The sequence below is a fragment of the Tachypleus tridentatus genome, chromosome 13, assembly GCF_004210375.1.
Source record: "Tachypleus tridentatus isolate NWPU-2018 chromosome 13, ASM421037v1, whole genome shotgun sequence".
In the NCBI taxonomy this organism is placed as follows: Eukaryota; Metazoa; Arthropoda; class Merostomata; order Xiphosura; family Limulidae; genus Tachypleus; species Tachypleus tridentatus.
In genome coordinates, this window is record NC_134837.1 from 6727532 (window position 1) to 6740220 (window position 12689).

The window sequence follows — 12689 nt, forward strand, 5'->3', positions numbered from 1 at the left end:
CAATTGTTTAGCGAAGAAAGCAGAATTTCAAGTTTTATTCAACTATTCATGAGTGGGTGTCAACCAAGTAACAATGAATTCGGTACAAATATACCTTTCTATAGTGATATAGACAGTGCTGTATCTTACAGTTTTGTACAAATATACCTTTCTATAGTGATATAGACAGTGCTGTATCTTACAGTTTTGTACAAATATACCTTTCTATAGTGATATAGACAGTGCTGTATCTTACAGTTTTGTACAAACATACCTTTCTGTATTGATATAGACAGTGCTGTATCTTCCAGTTTTGTACAAATATACCTTTCTGTAGTTCCTAACTAGCGATATAGACTGTGCTGTATCTTACAGTTTTGTACAAATATACCTTTCTGTAGTTCCTAAGTAGTGATATAGACAGTGCTGTATCTTACAGTTTTGTACAAATATACCTTTCTGTAGTGATATTGACAGTGGTGTATCTTACACTTTTGTACAAATATACCTTTCTGTAGTTCCTAAGTAGTGATATAGACAGTGCTGTATCTTACAGTTTTGTACAAATATACCTTTCTGTAGTGATATTGACAGTGGTGTATCTTACACTTTTGTACAAATATACCTTTCTGTAGTTCCTAAGTAGCGATATAGACAGTGCTGTATCTTACAGTTTTGTGCAAATATACCTTTCTGTAGTGACATAGATAGTGGTGTATCTTACAGTTTTGTGCAAATATACCTTTCTGTAGTGACATAGATAGTGGTGTATCTCACAGTTTTGTACAAATATACCTTTCTGTAGTTCCTAAGTTGTGATATAGACAGTGCTGTATCTTACAGTTTTGTGCAAATATACCTTTCTGTAGTGACATAGATAGTGGTGTATCTTACAGTTTTGTACAAATATACCTTTCTGTAGTGATATAGACAGTGGTGTATCTTACAATTTTGTACCAATATACCTTTCTGTGGGTCCTACGTAGTGATATACACAGTGGTGTATCTTCCAGTTTTGTACAAATATACCTTTCTGTAATGATACAGACAGTGGTGTATCTTACACTTTTGTACAAATATACCTTTCTGTAGTTCCTACGTAGTGATATAGACAGTGGTGTATCTTACAGTTTTGTACAAATATACCTTTCTGTAGTGATACAGACAGTGCCGTATCTTACAGTTTTGTACAAATATACTTTTCTGTAGGTCCTACGTAGTGATATAGACAGTGGTGTATCTTACAGTTTTGTACAAATATACCTTTCTGTAGTGATATAGACAGTGGTGTATCTTACACTTTTGTACAAATATACCTTTCTGTAGTGATACAGACAGTGGTGTATCTTCCAGTTTTGTACAAATATACCTTTCTGTAGGTCCTACGTAGTGATATAGACAGTGGTGTATCTTACAGTTTTCTACAAATATACCTTTCTGTGGGTCCTAAGTAGTGATATAGACAGTGGTGTATCTTACAGTTTTGTACAAATATACCTTTCTGTAGTGACAAAGACAGTGGTGTATCTTACAGTTTTGTACAAATATACCTTTCTGTAGTGATAAAGACAGTGGTGTATCTTACAGTTTTGTACAAATATACCTTTCTGTAGTGATATTGACAGTGGTGTATCTTACACTTTTGTACAAATATACCTTTCTGTAGTTCCTAAGTAGTGATATAGACAGTGCTGTATCTTACAGTTTTGTACAAACATACCTTTCTGTATTGATATAGACAGTGCTGTATCTTCCAGTTTTGTACAAATATACCTTTCTGTAGTTCCTAAGTAGTGATATAGACAGTGCTGTATCTTCCAGTTTTGTACAAATATACCTTTCTGTAGTTCCTAACTAGCGATATAGACTGTGCTGTATCTTACAGTTTTGTACAAATATACCTTTCTGTAGTTCCTAAGTAGTGATATAGACAGTGCTGTATCTTACAGTTTTGTACAAATATATCTTTCTGTAGTTCCTAAGTAGCGATATAGACAGTGCTGTATCTTACAGTTTTGTACAAATATACCTTTCTGTAGTTCCTAAGTTGTGATATAGACAGTGCTGTATCTTACAGTTTTGTGCAAATATACCTTTCTGTAGTGACATAGATAGTGGTGTATCTTACAGTTTTGTACAAATATACCTTTCTGTATTGATATAGACAGTGGTGTATCTTACACTTTTGTACAAATATACCTTTCTGTAGTGATATAGACAGTGGTGTATCTTACAGTTTTGTACCAAATATACCTTTCTGTGGGTCCTACGTAGTGATATAGACAGTGGTGTATCTTCCAGTTTTGTACAAATATACCTTTCTGTAATGATACAGACAGTGGTGTATCTTACACTTTTGTACAAATATACCTTTCTGTAGTTCCTACGTAGTGATATAGACAGTGGTGTATCTTACAGTTTTGTACAAATATACCTTTCTGTAGTGATACAGACAGTGCTGTATCTTACAGTTTTGTACAAATATACCTTTCTGTAGGTCCTAAGTGAGTGATATAGACAGTGGTGTATCTTACAGTTTTGTACAAATATACCTTTCTGTAGTGATATAGACAGTGTGTGTATCTTACAGTTTTGTACAAATATACCTTTCTGTAGTGATACAGACAGTGGTGTATCTTCCAGTTTTGTACAAATATACCTTTCTGTAGGTCCTACGTAGTGATATAGACAGTGGTGTATCTTACAGTTTTCTACAAATATACCTTTCTGTGGGTCCTAAGTAGTGATATAGACAGTGGTGTATCTTAGAGTTTTGTACAAATATACCTTTCTGTAGGTCCTAAGTAGTGATATAGACTGTGCTGTATCTTCCAGTTTTGTACAAATATACTTTCTGTAGTTCCTAAGTAGTGATATAAACAGTGCTGTATCTTACAGTTTTGTACAAATATACCTTTCTGTAGGTCCTAAGTAGTGATATAGACAGTGGTGTATCTTACACTTTTGTACAAATATACCTTTCTGTAGTGATATAGACAGTGGTGTATCTTACAGTTTTGTACAAATATACCTTTCTGTAGTGATATAGACAGTGGTGTATCTTACAGTTTTGTACAAATATACCCTTCTGTAGGTCCTAAGTAGTGATATAGACTGTGCTGTATCTTCCAGTTTTGTACAAATATACCTTTCTGTAGGTCCTACGTAGTGATATAGACAGTGCTGTATCTTACAGTTTAGTACAAATATACCTTTCTGTAGGTTCTACGTAGTGATATAGACAGTGGTGTATCTTACAGTTTTGAACAAATATACCTTTCTGTGGGTCCTAAGTAATGATATAGACAGTGCTGTATCTTACAGTTTAGTACAAAGATACCTTTCTGTAGGTCCTAAGTAGTGATATAGACTGTGCTGTATCTTCCAGTTTTGTACAAATATACTTTCTGTAGTTCCTAAGTAGTGATATAGACAGTGGTGTATCTTACAGTTTTGTACAAATATACCTTTCTGTAGGTCCTACGTAGTGATATAGACAGTGGTGTATCTTACAGTTTAATACAAATATACCTTTCTGTGGGTCCTAAGTAGTGATATAGACTGTGCTGTATCTTACAGTTTTGTACAAATATACCTTTCTGTAGTGATACAGACAGTGGTGCATCTTACAGTTTTGTACAAATATACCTTTCTGTAGGTCCTACGTAGTGATATAGACAGTGGTGTATCTTACAGTTTTGTACAAATATACCTTTCTGTAGGTCCTAAGTAGTGATATAGACTGTGCTGTATCTTCCAGTTTTGTACAAATATACTTTCTGTAGTTCTAAGTAGTGATATAGACAGTGGTGTATCTTACAGTTTTGTACAAATATACCTTTCTGTAGGTCCTACGTAGTGATATAGACAGTGGTGTATCTTACAGTTTTGTACAAATATACCTTTCTGTAGGTCCTACGTAGTGATATAGACAGTGGTGTATCTTACAGTTTAATACAAATATACCTTTCTGTGGGTCCTAAGTAGTGATATAAACAGTGGTGTATCTTCCAGTTTTGTACAAATATACTTTCTGTAGTTCCTAAGTAGTGATATAGACAGTGGTGTATCTTACAGTTTTGTACAAATATACCTTTCTGTAGGTCCTACGTAGTGATATAGACAGTGGTGTATCTTACAGTTTTGTAAAATATACCTTTCTGTAGGTCCTACGTAGTGATATAGACAGTGGTGTATCTTACAGTTTAATACAAATATACCTTTCTGTGGGTCCTAAGTAGTGATATAGACTGTGCTGTATCTTACAGTTTTGTACAAATATACCTTTCTGTAGTGATACAGACAGTGGTGTATCTTACACTTTTGTACAAATATACCTTTCTGTAGTGATATAGATAGTGGTGTATCTTACAATTTTGTATCAATATACCTTTCTGTGGGTCCTACGTAGTGATATAGACAGTGGTGTATTTTCCAGTTTTGTACAAATATACCTTTCTGTAGGTCCTATGTAGTGATATAGACAGTGCTGTATCTTCCAGTTTTGTATAAATATACATTTCTGTGGGTCCTAAGTAGTGATATAGACAGTGCTGTATCTTACACTTTTGTACAAATATACCTTTCTGTAGTGATATAGACAGTGCTGTATCTTACAGTTTTGTACATATATACATTTCTATGGGCCCTAAGTAGTGATATAGACAGTGCTGTATCTCACAGTTTTGTACAAATATACCTTTCTGTGGGTCCTAAGTAGTGATATAGACTGTGCTGTATCTTACAGTTTTGTACAAATATACCTTTCTGTAGGTCCTAAGTAGTGATATAGACAGTGCTGTATCTTCCAGTTTTGTATAAATATACATTTCTGTGGGTCCTAAGTAGTGATATAGACAGTGCTGTATCTTACACTTTTGTACAAATATACCTTTCTGTAGGTCCAAAGTAGTGATATAGACTGTGCTGTATCTTCCAGTTTTGTACAAATATACCTTTCTGTAGGTCCTATGTAGTGATATAGACAGTGCTGTATCTTCCAGTTTTGTACAAATATACCTTTCTGTGGGTCCTAAGTAGTGATATAGACAGTGCTGTATCTTACACTTTTGTACAAATATACCTTTCTGTAGTGATATAGACAGTGCTGTATCTTACAGTTTTGTACATATATACATTTCTATGGGCCCTAAGTAGTGATATAGACAGTGCTGTATCTCACACTTTTGTACAAATATACCTTTCTGTGGGTCCTAAGTAGTGAAAAAGACTGTGCTGAATCTTACAGTTTTGTACAAATATACCTTTCTGCAGTTCCTAAGTAGTGATATAGACTGTGCTGTATCTTACAGTTTTGTACAAATATACCTTTCTGCAGTTCCTAAGTAGTGAAAAAGACTGTGCTGAATCTCACAGTTTTGTACAAATATACCTTTCTGCAGTTCCGAAGTAGTGATATAGACTGTGCTGTATCTTACAGTTTTGTACAAATATACCTTTCTGTAGTTCCTAAGTAGTGATATAGACAGTGCTGTATCTTACAGTTTAGTACAAATATACCTTTCTGTAATTCCAAAGTAGTGATATAGACAGTGCTGTATCTTACAGTTTAGTACAAATATACCTTTTTGCAGTTCCTAAGTAGTGATATAGACAGTGCTGTATCTTACAGTTTTGTACAAATATACCTTTCTGTATTGATATAGACAGTGCTGTATCTTACAGTTTTGTACAAATATACCTTTCTGTATTGATATAGACAGTGGTGTATCTTACAGTTTTGTACATACATACCTTTTTGTATTGATATAGACAGTGGTGTATCTTACAGTTTTGTACAAATATACCTTTCTGTATTGATATAGACAGTGCTGTATCTTCCAGTTTTGTACAAATATACCTTTCTGTAGGTCCTACGTAGTGATATAGACAGTGCTGTATCTTACAGTTTTGTACAAATATACCTTTCTGTAGTTCCTAAGTAGTGATATAGACAGTGCTGTATCTTACAGTTTTGTACAAATATACCTTTCTGTATTGATATAGACAGTGCTGTATCTTCCAGTTTTGTACAAATATACCTTTCTGTAGGTCCTACGTAGTGATATAGACAGTGCTGTATCCTACAGTTTTGTACAAATATACCTTTCTGTATTGATATAGACAGTGCTGTATCTTCCAGTTTTGTACAAATATACCTTTCTGTATTGATATAGACAGTGCTGTATCTTCCAGTTTTGTACAAATATACCTTTCTGTAGGTCCTACGTAGTGATATAGACAGTGCTGTATCGTAAAATTTTGTACAAATATACCTTTCTGTATTTCCTAAGTAGTGATATAGACAGTGCTGTATCTTACAGTTTTGTACAAATATACCTTTCTGCAGTTCCTAAGTAGTGATATAGACAGTGCTGTATCTTACAGTTTAGTACAAATATACTTTCTGTAGTTCCTAGGTAGTGATATAGACAGTGCTGTATCTTACAGTTTTGTACAAATATACCTTTCTGTAGGTCCTACGTAGTGATATAGACAGTGCTGTATCTTACAGTTTTGTACAAATATACTTTTCTGTAGGTCCTACGTAGTGATATAGACAGTGCTGTATCTTACAGTTTTGTACAAATATACCTTTCTGTAGTTCCTAAGTAGTGATATAGACAGTGCTGTATCTTACAGTTTTGTACAAATATACCTTTCTGCAGTTCCTAAGTAGTGATATAGACAGTGCTGTATCTTACAGTTTAGTACAAATATACTTTCTGTAGTTCCTAAGTAGTGATATATACAGTGCTGTATCTTACAGTTTAGTAGAAATATACTTTCTGTAGTTCCTAAGTAGTGATATAGACAGTGCTGTATCTTACAGTTTTGTACAAATATACCTTTCTGTAGTTCCTAGGTAGCGATATAGACAGTGCTGTATCTTACAGTTTAGTACAAATATACTTTCTGTAGTTCCTAAGTAGTGATACAGACAGTGCTGTATCTTACAGTTTTGTACAAATATACCTTTCTGTATTGATATAGACAGTGGTGTATCATACAGTTTTGTACAAATATACCTTTCTGTAGTTCCTAAGTAGTGATATAGACAGTGCTGAATCTCACAGTTTTGTACAAATATACCTTTCTGCAGTTCCTAAGTAGTGATATAGACAGTGCTGTATCTTACAGTTTAGTACAAATATACCTTTCTGTAGTTCCTAGGTAGTGATATAGACAGTGCTGTATCTTACAGTTTAGTACAAATATACTTTATGTAGTTCCTAAGTAGCGATATAGACAGTGCTGTATCTTACAGTTTAGTACAAATATACTTTCTGTAGTTCCTAAGTAGTGATATAGACAGTGTTGTACTAATAGTGTGGGGAGAAAACAATTGTATCTCATTTTAAAATTTGGACAATGCATCTACCTCAACTCTTGATTCCTAACTGCATGCTAACTGCTCTGTAATAAAGTGATTATCACACTGTCTTTGACGCATTCTTCTATAAACCATCATCTAACAGCTTGAAACAAGGAAAGTTACTTCTTTTCAGACTATTATTTACGATTCAACAAACTATACTAACTGCTAATTGAACAACTACCAATGCCATACAAGTAACAACAGAATCTTGTCCAATAATCATAGTTGTGAAACTGATCCTCTATTAATTAATGTTACTTTATCTGGTTCCTCATGGACTGTCAGATATGCACCATCAGCATCTTTCCTATTACAAATGAGATCAATAAAATGGCTGTTTAGTGTAGATGCATACCAGAGATATACACACTCAGCAGACTTTTATTTCACTACTGTCATTTTACTCAATTTCTGATGGACAATTATGTGTACATCAACTATTATAAAATGCGGCTGCATTTCATATTTCTGTGAGTACTGTGATGCACCTGCATTTGGTGGAGAGCTGTGCATTAGACTAACAGCCGTACCTCTCATCTGAAAATCAGATGATCTGGATAACATCCAAATGCACAACAGTCGTGTATTATGTTAAAATATCGACTAACTGATAATCTCTGGCTCACATTGTGAAATAATCGATAGCAACCAGTACATAACGTATACATTTATAAGTCTTGGGAGGACAACCAATATCCATGGAAATTAGTTGCAAAGGAAAGCATACAATCATCAGCTGAATATTACATATGATAAAATTTGTATAGTATTTTCAACGTTTTTACACAACTGTAGAAAATCTACTTCTCCAAATTTGCAATGATGCAAAATACTTCCAGGTGCTCTCCTTGCGTCGTACAAAATATAAAGAAATTTCTTCCAGAAAATGCTAGGGACCATTAATTAAAGTACATTTTTATGGTTCATAATGATAGTACCTGATGATTAAAATATCGGATGTCATATGCATCAGCACTGTATATGCCAGTTTGTAATGATAATGCTGCCAAACAAATAACACCCAAATTGTAAAAGGCTCTTGTAATAGCTGCTGATCAGTTCTTTTTAGTATCATTTTAAAAACACAATTATTACTGCTTATACATTTTGCATTCACTGCTGCTGTTTATACTTGACTACTGCACAGTGACTAGGGCAAGATCATTAAACATATAAACATTTTCTTAGTGTTTGGTAATATAATCTGGCAGCATTTCTATGCTGATGACACAAAGGATGTTCTGCGATGAAGTCATAATCTATGCAGCGTTGTTATCCAAAGCACAATCATACCTTTTAGATTTTTTATGTTTATTATTCACTTCAGTGACTCATTGTCCAAAGCCATAGTACACTTCTTACTATACAAGTACTGACAGTAATGTTTGACAAATGCTACAACTGTAAGTGGTTTCTTCTTTTTTATTAGTATTGGCATACTAGAGCTGTTAATAGATATTAAGAAGCTCTAAAAATATGAATAGTTTTACTGTGAATTGTTTTGTTTTCATTAATCTTTGTTTTAAGTAAACTTAAAATTACAAAAATGATTGTTTTCACTATAACTGAATTATACTAAAGGGATACCAACTGTTAAAACTCAGTAAGTTATTTGCTTCTCAACTACAATTTGTGTCACATTACAGAAGTTATATTTTGTAATATGGCTAGAAGGAAAAATCAAACATCACTTGAGTTAGGAAACACATCGCGGTAAGACAATAACAGATACAAAAACAACGATTTATAAGCATAAGGCAAAGTTTTATCGGTGATGGAACATACTACATAAAAAAGACAAACCAAAGTTGTGTTCAAAAATGTATATGTTCCATCATCAATAAAACGGTTCAAATATGTATATGTTCCATCATCAATAAAACGGTTCAAAAATGTATATGTTCCATCATCAATAAAACGGTTCAAAAATGTATATGTTCCATCATCAATAAAATGGTTCAAAAATGTATATGTTCCATCATCAATAAAACGGTTCAAAAATGTATATGTTCCATCATCAATAAAACAGTTCAAAAATGTATATGTTCCATCATCAATAAAACGGTTCAAAAATGTATATGTTCCATCATCAATAAAACGTTCTTGTTATACTTCTAAATCGTTGATTTCCTACCTATTATCAAATATCACATACTTTTAAAAGTAGTTGTATCTTATATTATCCTATAATGGTAATTGTAGTTAAGCTTGTTCACAACAGCACCTGGATTCAGTTGTTTATCTAAGGCACATTCCATAGTTATAGATCAGAAACGGTGTCGTTGTTTATTTGATTTTACATATGTATCTTGAAACATTTCATGCATAAAAATGTATGCTGAACAATAATACTAGATGGCGGCGGGAGGATAATACAACAACACAATGGATAATGAATGATAGGTATTTCTTGTGTAGAGGTGCCTAGTAAATCTCCTTTGTATTTTCACTATCTCTTCGGCAATCTGAGATGCATGACAATAAACCAAAGTCTGAATGTCATGATAAATAATTAACAGTTCTTTCTAAATGTTAGAATCAGAACTGGAGTATACTTTTATTCTCCATTTTGATTTGCCAATGCTAAGAAGCTACGACTAACGTACTGAACCAATCGGCTCCTTTCAATTCGTTTAAACACTCATCTATCGATGTCAAATGATGTGTGTTATCACGTTCATTCACCTACTTAATGTCTCTTTCTTCTTCTGGAGACAGTTAAACAACCTCCAAAGCTTATATTATTTTGTCCTTTTATACCCATTCATTTTCAGCATTGGCAACATCTGTTGTACTCCAAAGAAGCCTAACATTAGTTGCTTTATGGAATGCTCATCATTTGTATCTACGAACGCTTCACTTAGTTTCTGTTTCTGGGTTGAGTTAAAATTATTAGCAGAATCCTCAACTAGCAAGTTCAGACGTTCGAAAAACAACTATAACACACCAAAGAACATCACTTGCACATTTGTAAGTTCTACAACCTCTTTTCAACATATATTCATTCATTGGTTTCGGGCTCAACATTGGGTGGTATTTCCGCAGAGATTAGTTCACATTTTGTGCATGAAAAACTAGTTGGCCACTTTCATTATAAGTTCACCTTTAAAATACCAATACATGATATTCGAATAGATATGTTTGCTCAATGAATAAATAATAGTGTCAAACCGAAATCTGAGATGTAGCTCTTCACTCAAATATTGCTTGTAACCATTTTGTATAAACAAATTTGAACTATTATATACTAATGTCTGATACAGAGCAAAGATGAGCAAGTTCCTGATTCATCCAGAGCACACTTGAAGCTCAATTTTGATCATAAATGACATTTGCTTTGCGATGCTAAGCCCAGTATTATTTGAACTAGACATCAAACCTATGAATGCATCTTGACTACTCAATCTACATGAGGTAATGACTAAACTCAACTCAGAGTATATTTGTTTAAAACAGTTGGTATTTCTTCAGCCATTGATGCAGAAGTTATGTTCATACTTTTTTTTTGTTTTTTTGACAGAGGCTATTACAAATTCAGTGACCTGGAAAGCCATAGTAAAAACAGTATTCATCCTTCATGCTATAGACACCTTCTTGAGGGAATTTGCTGTGTTTTTGTAATGTAGCCATGGTAACTGAGCCTAGGAAGCTATGTTCTCCAACAGAGAATTATGATGATTGCATCACAACATTTTGTGCTTTCTATGGCTTTGGAGTTGTTGGTCAAATTTTTGTTAAGCTTTGAGACCACCATAGACTTGAAGTTGCTTTAGAGCTGAATCCATCACAAAACAATAAACCTGATTCCAAGACGAATGCTCCTGAGATCTATGTGATAAAACTTGGTTTCACCCAGTAGTCCTCCAAAAACATGTCAATAAGAATCTCCTCATGTCCAATCGATGACACGCTTGAGAAAGATTTTTGTGCAATCTTCTCAGCACATTCGCACAAATAGCCAAGTTCTCGCAAGGCCTTTTTCACTTTTGTTAAGTGATAGTAATTAGTCATTCAAATATCTGAAGGTACAGATTTAAAAATAAAGAAGTTATAAAAACTACCATAGAAAAATTCATATTTATTAACAGTAATCAACGTAGGAAAAAGGAATGTAAAATATAAGCACAAACAAGTTAGAGTAGGAAGCTGCATCAGCATGCAGCCTGGAAAAGGAGCATGTACAAAATAATTCAATACTGAAAAGAGAACAGTAAGAATCTGTTTGAGTGTAGTCAAACACAAAGCTACATAATGGACTGTTTGTGGTGTGCCCAATACAGGTATTGAAATCAGACTTCTGACACTATAAGTTTGCATACTTAACGTTGTGCCAACAGGAAGAAAACAGGGAAGTTACACAGCTTTAAAAGTTGTGTATTCCATTCTATTTTCACTTCTTCATTATGAAATTAGACCTTCATATACAAAAGAATAATTTTGTATTCAAACAGTTTCATATAAAGAAGCAAACAACTTCTCGCTTCAGGCGTAGGAAATTTATTACATTATGTTTTCTTGTTAGTGGCTGCAAGTTGTTCTTAGACACTGCTGTTTCTTTACAATAACTTGAAATATGTAAGTCATGAAACAAGGAAGTTGCTCTACCAACCACTGATTGTTTTACTGTTAGATATACACGACTGTTAATTTTAAGTTTAATATGAGAGTATTATTTAGTTTGTATTGTGTAAGCATTAAAGTAACGTATTTTAAAATATAGTTATAGGAAATTTTATTACGTAATTGTTTGCATAGTTCAATTGTTGTGAACTGACATCAAGTATTAAAACCTTCTGAATTGTTCTCTTAATTTAAGTGAGTATTTTATAACATCTCGTACTTTGTAGAAAGTTCTAGGCCTCAGTTGGGCAATATATATATATAGGCAACCAAGTTAGTGAAAGTAAAATTAAAAGTAAAGGTAGACTGCATGTAAGTTTAGTCGTAACAAGCGATTTTTAAAGTGAGTTTCACATTTCTATCGCAATAACAGAGATATAGGAGAAGAATTTGTCTTGTCAATTATGTTTTAAAGTAACTAAACCAGTCTGTGTGTACTTTTGACAAAGAGGCGTACATGAAATCAAAAACTACAGTGCATAAGTATTAGAAAGATTATTTAGAATTTGATTTCACTTACAGAATTATTAATAATGAGGAACAACTGTAATGCTTTATTTGTCCACAAATTTTACTTAGTGGACAATGAGAACATAGGCAAAACCATTAAGTTTTTCAAATAACAATTGAAACATAAAGCAACTTGCTTTAAAACCATGTAATTATTACATCAATAGCCTTAAAATATTCTTTAGAAGCCCATTATTTAACT

At 33.3% G+C, this 12689-nt stretch overlaps 1 protein-coding gene across 5 annotated transcripts in view; it reads right to left on the bottom strand.

The window, feature by feature from the left end:
* LOC143238897 (uncharacterized) overlaps positions 1–12689 on the bottom strand; it is a 47692-nt gene that overhangs the window by 6507 nt on the left and 28496 nt on the right. The gene's annotated exons all lie outside the window — the stretch shown is intronic.